The following is a 7,958-nucleotide window of genomic DNA, read 5'->3' on the forward strand; positions in this document are numbered from 1 at the left end:
TAAAGAACAATGATAACGAAACTTTTCATCTTGATCTTAATTTTCAATCACATGATAGTTATTTTGTTGAGTTTGCTCCCACTATCATTCATAAGAAGAATTTTGCTTGTGTGGAGAGTAGTAAAATTTCTATGCTTGTAGATCATGAAAAGAATGCTTTAGGTGCTGGTTATATTGTTGAATTCATTCATGATGCTACTGAAAATTATTATGAGGGAGGAATATATGCTTGTAGGAATTGCAATAATATCAAGTTTCCTCTCTATGTGCTTAAAGTTTCGAAGTTATGCTTGTTTTGCCTTCCTATGCTAGTTGATTATTGTTCCCATAAGTTGTTTGCTCACAAAATACCTATGCATAGGAAGTGGGTTAGGCTTAAATGTGCTATTCATATTCTTCATGATGCTCTCTTTATGTTTCAATCCTTATCTTTTATGTGAGCATCATTGACATCATCATGCCTAGCTAGGGGCATTAAAGGATAGCGCTTGTTCGGAGGCAACCCAATTTTATTTTCGTTTCTTGCTTTTTGTTTCTGTTTAGTAATAAATAAATCATCTAGCCTCTGTTTAGATGTGGTTTTATGCTTTTAATTAGTTTTGTGCCAAGTAGAACCTTTGAGAAGACTTGGGGAAAGTCTTGTTGATCATGCTGTCAAAAATAGAAACTTTAGCGCTCACGAGAATTGCTGCAATTTTTATTTGGAGAGTCATATTTAGTTATTTATTTTTGCAGATGATTAATAGATAAATTCCTCAGGTCCAGCAATTTATTTGAGAATTTTATGAGTTCCATAAGTATACGTTTGATCCAGATTACTACAGACTGTTCTGTTTTTGACAGATTCTGTTTTTCATGTGTTGTTTACTTACTTTGATGAATCTATGGCTAGTAAAATAGTTTATAAACCATAGAGAAGTTGGAATACAGTAGGTTTAACACCAATATAAATAAAATATGAGTTCATTACAGTACCTTGAAGTGGTGATTTACTTTTTTATACTAACGGAGCTTACGAGTTTTCTGTTAAGTTTTGTGTTGTGAAGTTTTCAAGTTTTGGGTAAGGATTCGATGGACTATGGAACAAGGAGTGGTAAGAGCCTAAGCTTGGGGATTCCCAAGGCACCCCAAGGTAATATTCAAGGACAACCAAGAGCCTAAGCTTGGGGATGCCCCGGAAGGCATCCCCTCTTTCGTCTTCGTTCATCGATAACTTTACTTGGAGCTATATTTTTATTTACCACATGATATATGTTTTGCTTGGAGCGTCAATTTATTCTGTTAGGATTTGCTTGCTGTTATTTAGAACATTGTCTTGCATCTTTTATTTCAATAAAAGTGGCATTTATAGCCTTTACTATGCCTATGTTACAAGTATACATGTTGCTGTTTGAAAATAAAAAGTTTACCACTGTTGCAATAATTCCCTAGAAAAGTCAGAATGTGATAAAATGTTGAAACCTTTTGAATATTAAGCTCTGATAAATTTACTACAGTGGGAATTTTATTTAATAATTTTTGGAGCTAGGGAAGTATGGATGTTGCAGCATTCTTTACAGACTATCCTGTTTAGGCAGATTGCTGTTATGTTTGCATTGTTTGCATATGTTTGCTTTTTTAATGATTCTATTTGAGGATAGGACTATTAAATATGCAGAGGCATTTAGTATGCAATGTTGAATAATAATTTTAGTGATTTGCTACAATAGAGTACTAGTAAGCATGCACGTGAAATTCACGTGCATCGACAAGATGAGACATTGTCCAACAAAAATAAAAGACAGGACTTCATGCGTGCCTGCCTTGGTAAAGATGACATACTTAGTGCATGTTGATGCGTCTTTGTATCCTGATGAAGTATAGAAATAGTACGCAGGGAAATACCTGCAAGTGTCGTTGTCTGCTGGGCCTGCTCGTTTGAACCAGCTATTTCCTCTTTCTTTTCTGATATTGATTTACAAGAGTTTGATTCAGGTTCTTGTGTTGTGAGTTTGATTTTGTGCTTGTGTTAGACAAGTACAGTAGGAGTACATCATAATCATGTTGTAATAAGATGGATATGCTTCATAGCTAACTGCCAGCCTGAGTTTCCAAAGATTTTTCTTGTACACAGGTTTTACATGTCAAGTTGTAATTAGTAAATATGCACGTGCAACGCACGTCTTGCCTAATATTATAACCATACATTCACAAATATAACATGTGTTCGAATATTTTAATATATACTACATTTGGATTGAAATAAGTGAACAAACACACTAAAACATGTCTATATACATCCGATTCACAAAACATAGTTTAAAACCCATTATGTAGACAAAGAAGAAACAAAATAAACATAATAGGAATTGAACTTTGTACGGGCCTTTGCCCTTTTCTTCTTGTATCTATAAAGTTCACACGTAGTTCTCCTCCATGATTAAAAAAAAGACACAGAGAAATAATTAAATAACTCATGAAAGCCCGAAACTCGTCCAACATGATCTTCAACTTCTCAAAGGACATGAAAGGATGACTGTAATCTCCAACTCATTTTTGGCGACGGTCTTAAATGTAATTAGTACCGTAGTGCCAACCTCATGTCATGTCTCGTGAGAAACTTCTTCCATCCTTGCTTGAAGAATAAGCGATTGACAAGTGAGGTGTCATACTCGGTCCTCCTGAAGCTCTCTTTGCCCAACCTTAATCTCGCCAGCCCATGCTTTGGGGTGTTCAAACAAGAGGCAACTTCTTTTGGAATTTTCTGGGTGCCCCATAATGCACACACACACAAAATATTAGGTTGGCCATTCTGGGTGTCTAAACAAAAATACCAACTGAGAAAATGGTGAAAACATACATACCATCATCTGTAGTTCTGCGCTAGTCCTAGTGAAGCGGTGTATGAAGAATGGTCATGTGACCTATGGTGGAGCGGCAATAGGTTGCACAAGTTAGCTATGGCATAATGACAATTAGCTAATTGAACAATGTATGACAAAATATAAGACAAAATGGGGAAAAGACACAACAAATATATCCCAAAAAAGGACCAGCTACTATGTGAACTGAGTTTCAAAATAATTGACAACTCTAAAACTTTCAGCTAGAATACCGATTAATGGACAGATAGCAACACAAAAAAATGCAAGTTCTAGGATAGGTGAAGAGCATAAAGCTCGGTCACAAATTCCTATGTGTGTCAATCTAGTTTGGAACACCCTACTCCGAATTTCCATCAGAGCAAGAGCACAACTATGTTTCCACAAAAATCTTCTCAAGCTAAAATCTGCCCCTTAGAAAGCGGCAAGTGGCCAGTGGAAACACATATCATAGCTGATCAACAAACATGTTATTTTGTCTATGAATACATTCAAGCATCAATCTAATGACAAATTTACAACATGGAGAATGACAAGACTGGTAAATGAATAGTGATTTCTCTTAGTTCCTTTGAGGCTCATCTGGTTTGACAGTCTGACAAATGAGCAGTTCATCAACATCAGTAATACCAAACCCATATCCATCTCATTGTCCTTATGCAAGAACAGGGAGCATGCCAACTTACCTCAGGGAGAGAAAAAAAAGGGGAAGGATGCAAGTCGACGGAAAGTTCCAGTTGATGCTGATGGAAATGGGCTTGATCTCCTTCAGTACAGTGGAGATAGCAGTGCCAATTCCAACACATGCATCATCCATATTGTACACCGATGCCTACAATTTATGGAATGAGATCGTATCGTTGAAAAAAATAGATTGAAGAAAGAATACAGTAAGGATTGATTGTTTTTGAGGGAATATGACTAAAAACACTAATTGACAAAGAGAAAAATAAAATAAAACAAGAGGGTCTGAAGACTGATATATAATAACTAAAATCTCAGGGCTGAGAGACTGAAGAATGATACATTTGTTGTCCCAACACTTTTACATTCAGTCAAGGAAGTGTTCACATATCTAGATACAACAGATGGATTTATTGGGCACCGAGTTCTAGCAACAGAATGGCTAACATATTAAAGAAAGTATTGTGCTGAAGTGGATTTTTGGAGGCAACATGTGAACACTTATTTACTAAGTTATAACTGTTCACATTTTCACATATAATATTCTATAAAGAAGTGTTATATATGTTGATTAGGTACAAACTCCATACCATGTTACTCCTCCGATAATCTTCGGGAAACAACAATATTTGTAATATCTTGAAATGGTGTACATGCTTGTATGTCAATGGACCTTGCTAAATGGAGTTTTCCTTGCCTTCCTTCGTAGATGATTTTTTTTACAGATGATCGATCGTGCACAAATTAAATCAAGCTCCTGCATCAAATAGTATATCATCAAAAAAATTGGTACGAAATTACATAGAAGCATATATGATTGTACAGAAAAAGAAACCGAAAACATCTGTAGGCATAAACACAAAAATTTGGTGGTCGGGATTTATGCATAAACACAAAGACTTGGTAGTCAAAATTTAGGATTTCCGTGTCCCTCCTACAGGCGACCACCAGTACCAAGGTTGCCGTCGCTGGTCTTTGCTCCTCCCCTGCGTGTCGATCTGTAGCAATGGTGTCTCTGCCATGACCGTCCCTTCCATAGATCCAACTTGTCATAGCCGGATTCATGCAGATCGAGGCCACCAAATCCTGATTTGTGCAGATCGAGGTTGTGTTCACCAGATCCATGCACATCGAACTCTCCAAAGGCCTCTTGACAATGGTATAAACAATTGTCCTTTTTTGATTATTTTTCTGGTGCACAACATTTAGATATATCCTTGTTGTCAAAGTGAAAGTGCAGATAATGCCTCTTCTGTATGCATTCCTAACAGCTTAGACTGGCCTTGTTATTCTCCTTGTAATTATAAGGAATCTATTTAGTCTTGCAAGTTTCTCTTTTCCAACATACAACCGCGCTGTTATGAATATTTACTTGCTTCATATACCATACATTTCCTTTTTTGTAATGCAACAATTGTTTGTGCTGTAACTAACATATTTGAAATAGAAATTATTGTTTTCCAGGCATCCATTACATTTTTATCACACTAATAATCTTTTTTGTTGCGTGTGAACAAAAAAATGGATATAATTTAAATATCTACGTGAGAACAGTGTCATTGACTACTTCTTTTTCACACTGGATCAATTATTCCTTGTCAGAAAAATTTCAACATGTATCACTGGTATTGCTGCAGAGTTCATTTCTATACTGGAAAGCATGCATTCTAAAGGGTAAGCATGCATTTCCTTACCTGCCCTGCTCTTGGCCATCTATGAGCCGCGTGCTTGCATTGGATCGAGGCCGCGCCACCCCACCTCAACAACCCATGGCTGCTATTTAGGTGATTTCTCTGCCTAATTTTTTGTTTGTCTAGGACGTAATTTTTTGGTTGATTCATTCAACTTTATAGGTGCATAGAATCGATGCGCTCAGGGCATTAACGGATTTCTCCTCAATTGGAATGCTCAGACTATCAAAATAGAGAATGAAAAGCTTTGTAAGCATAAACACAAACACTTCGTGGTCAAATTTTTCTTTTGGGGATTATTCTATTTATGCTAGATCTGAGCCATGAATCAACAAAAGGAATGCCTATGCCCCAGCGCAAGGATCCCAGCTCATTCCACGGGATGGTATAGTGCGCAAGATAATTTTAATCTTCTATCTGCTTCAAAGGAAAAAACGTATGAAGCTACTAACCTTTCTCTGGCCAGCGGGCTGAGGGCATGGGATGGTGCTGGGCATGTCCAGCGGGAGGAAGGAGGAGCTCGTATCAGGGAGCATGATGACAGTAGTACGGAACGCGTCGCCTTCATGCACGCGCCCTCCACCATGCAACCACGCCCCGCACCCAGCGCCGCGTCCCTGGCCGCCCGTTGTGTCCTGCGCTGCCGCCGATGGTCGAGGGAGGAAAGGGACCCCGCCGCCGACGACGAAGGCCGAGCCCGCTGCGTCCCGCGCTGCCGCCGATGGTCGAGGGAGGAACGGGACCCCACAGCCGTCGACGAAGGCCGAGCCCACTGCATCCCGCGCCGCGGCCGCTGCTCGATGGAGGAGAGGGACCACAACGTCCCATCGACGTAGGTCAAGCTCGGCGCACCCCGCTCCGCTGCCGCTGCTCGAGGGAGGAGGGCCGTGCGCCGCCAGCCGTGTGGGTTTTATTTTAGGGAGGGCGGCGGCAATAGGTGCGAGCAGGCAGGGGCGAGAAGAGATGGGACACCCAATTTCATTATGTTTCCTTAGCTAGCGATCAGAATTGCGTTATTACAGGGGGGCGCAGGACTGGTTGGCAGAATATTCCTCCGTGGGTGGAGTATGGTCAGTCATTGAAAATTGCTAAGTCCACCTCATAGAGTTATTAGATCAATCATGGCTGTTAGATTGAGATTTGTGGGACTAATCGTGCGGTGCTGATCGGTCCGTGCGGTGTTGTGGACAATTTGTTGGGTGCACTTAAGAAAGTTCTTGTTTGATTATTTAATAATAGTGGAGATAAGATGGATATGCTTCATATCTAACTGTTGTCTGATTTTCCAATGGATTTACATCCATCCGTCGTCGTGCCCATGACATGAACTAAAAACAAAATTGATAGTTCAAATGAAAATGCAACCTTTTGTAGCAAAATTCATAGCATCAACATTTGGACAGATATTTAACAACTAACACATAGTAAATTAAACTACTCCCGTCCGCCTCCTTATGCCTACTCCTTATGCATCTCCAGGTTACCAAATTTGATGAAGAAAATCAACTGTAAAGAACAATGTCCAGGGCCTGCTCTCTCTAGTGTTCCAACTCCGTTCTTAAATACCTATTTGGGCAAAATCTATGTAGCTCCTGGGCATGGTTTCTTTTGCCAGATATTGTTCACTTTTAACCTTTTACATATATATACATGGTATATCACTGGACATGGCATAACGATATTCCCCAAGATATGTGTTGATGTGCTTAACTATCTTCCTTCTACTGGCATAATGTGACAAAATTGCATGGTTCAGAATCCTCGTGCTCCATATCTAAAACTAATATCAATGTTCCTATACATTGCATATCTATTTTTACATATATCAGTCAACAATGTAAGCTTTTGCAAATATATGTCAGTACATTCTTCGTACTGAACCATGTCCAGAAAAAAACCAACACCTTGGATAGCTTAGAACTTGTATCATTCACACTCTGTAGGTGCCTTGCATCTCTGGGTGTATGTTTAATTGTTGAGGTTCTTTCGCAAAACACAAAAAAGAACAAATACAATCAACTGTCATTGCAACATGGACGAAGCTGAATATTACTATGAACCAGTCATACAGATAAATTCAGAAATTCGTATGGGCCTGTCAGACACATACCAGTGCAGCGTGTCGAGGCGGCGCGTCGAGCGCACCATGCATGTGAAGGGGCCGCGGATCGACGACGGAGGAAGGCGTTCATACGAATTGGCCTTCCAGATTATAGAAAAAATTAAGAAATGAGAGCATACCCCAACTGTCAGTATCTTGGTTGAAGAGAACATGAGTAGTGCATATATCCTTTTCCTCCAACCAATACCAATACCCCTCTGCTTGAGCACCATCACCAGGAACTCTCAGGACAGTGTCAAAAGCTTTCTCTGTGTCGAGCTTCATCATTAGAGCTTGCATTTTACCATATTTCATATTTTAACAATAAATGCCTCTCAAAACTCAAAGCTTAGAGTTCCTAGCGACAAACATATGAATAATTCTGAAAAGCTATTAGTTGTCAAAACTCAGTACTATATACATATGCACCTCACTGGAGAGTGGAGACAACATGATACATTCCAGAGGAGCAGAAACTTTAGCAGAGCTTAGATTTTCACAACAAAGCAAAAGGGCATGCAGAATTCTAATTAAATAAATGTAACAAACACATGGAACCAACATGACAGAAAAAGGACATTATTAACCATTGCTATGACCCCAATTTTTACTCTCATGCAA

The 7,958-nt window shown here is 39.2% G+C and overlaps 1 long non-coding RNA gene across 1 annotated transcript; it reads right to left on the reverse strand.

The window, feature by feature from the left end:
• Nucleotides 1-2,372: 2,372 nt before the first annotated feature.
• LOC119328369 lies at nucleotides 2,373-4,260 on the reverse strand. Its single transcript, XR_005158938.1, has 4 exons — nucleotides 4,136-4,260; nucleotides 3,548-3,693; nucleotides 2,844-2,903; nucleotides 2,373-2,743 (listed from the first exon to the last, which is right to left on the reverse strand). It is a non-coding gene; the product is annotated as an uncharacterized LOC119328369 (long non-coding RNA).
• Between the last annotated feature and the right edge of the window lie 3,698 nt (nucleotides 4,261-7,958).

Source organism: Triticum dicoccoides, chromosome 7A (assembly GCF_002162155.2).
Source record: "Triticum dicoccoides isolate Atlit2015 ecotype Zavitan chromosome 7A, WEW_v2.0, whole genome shotgun sequence".
Taxonomy (NCBI): Eukaryota; Viridiplantae; Streptophyta; class Magnoliopsida; order Poales; family Poaceae; genus Triticum; species Triticum dicoccoides.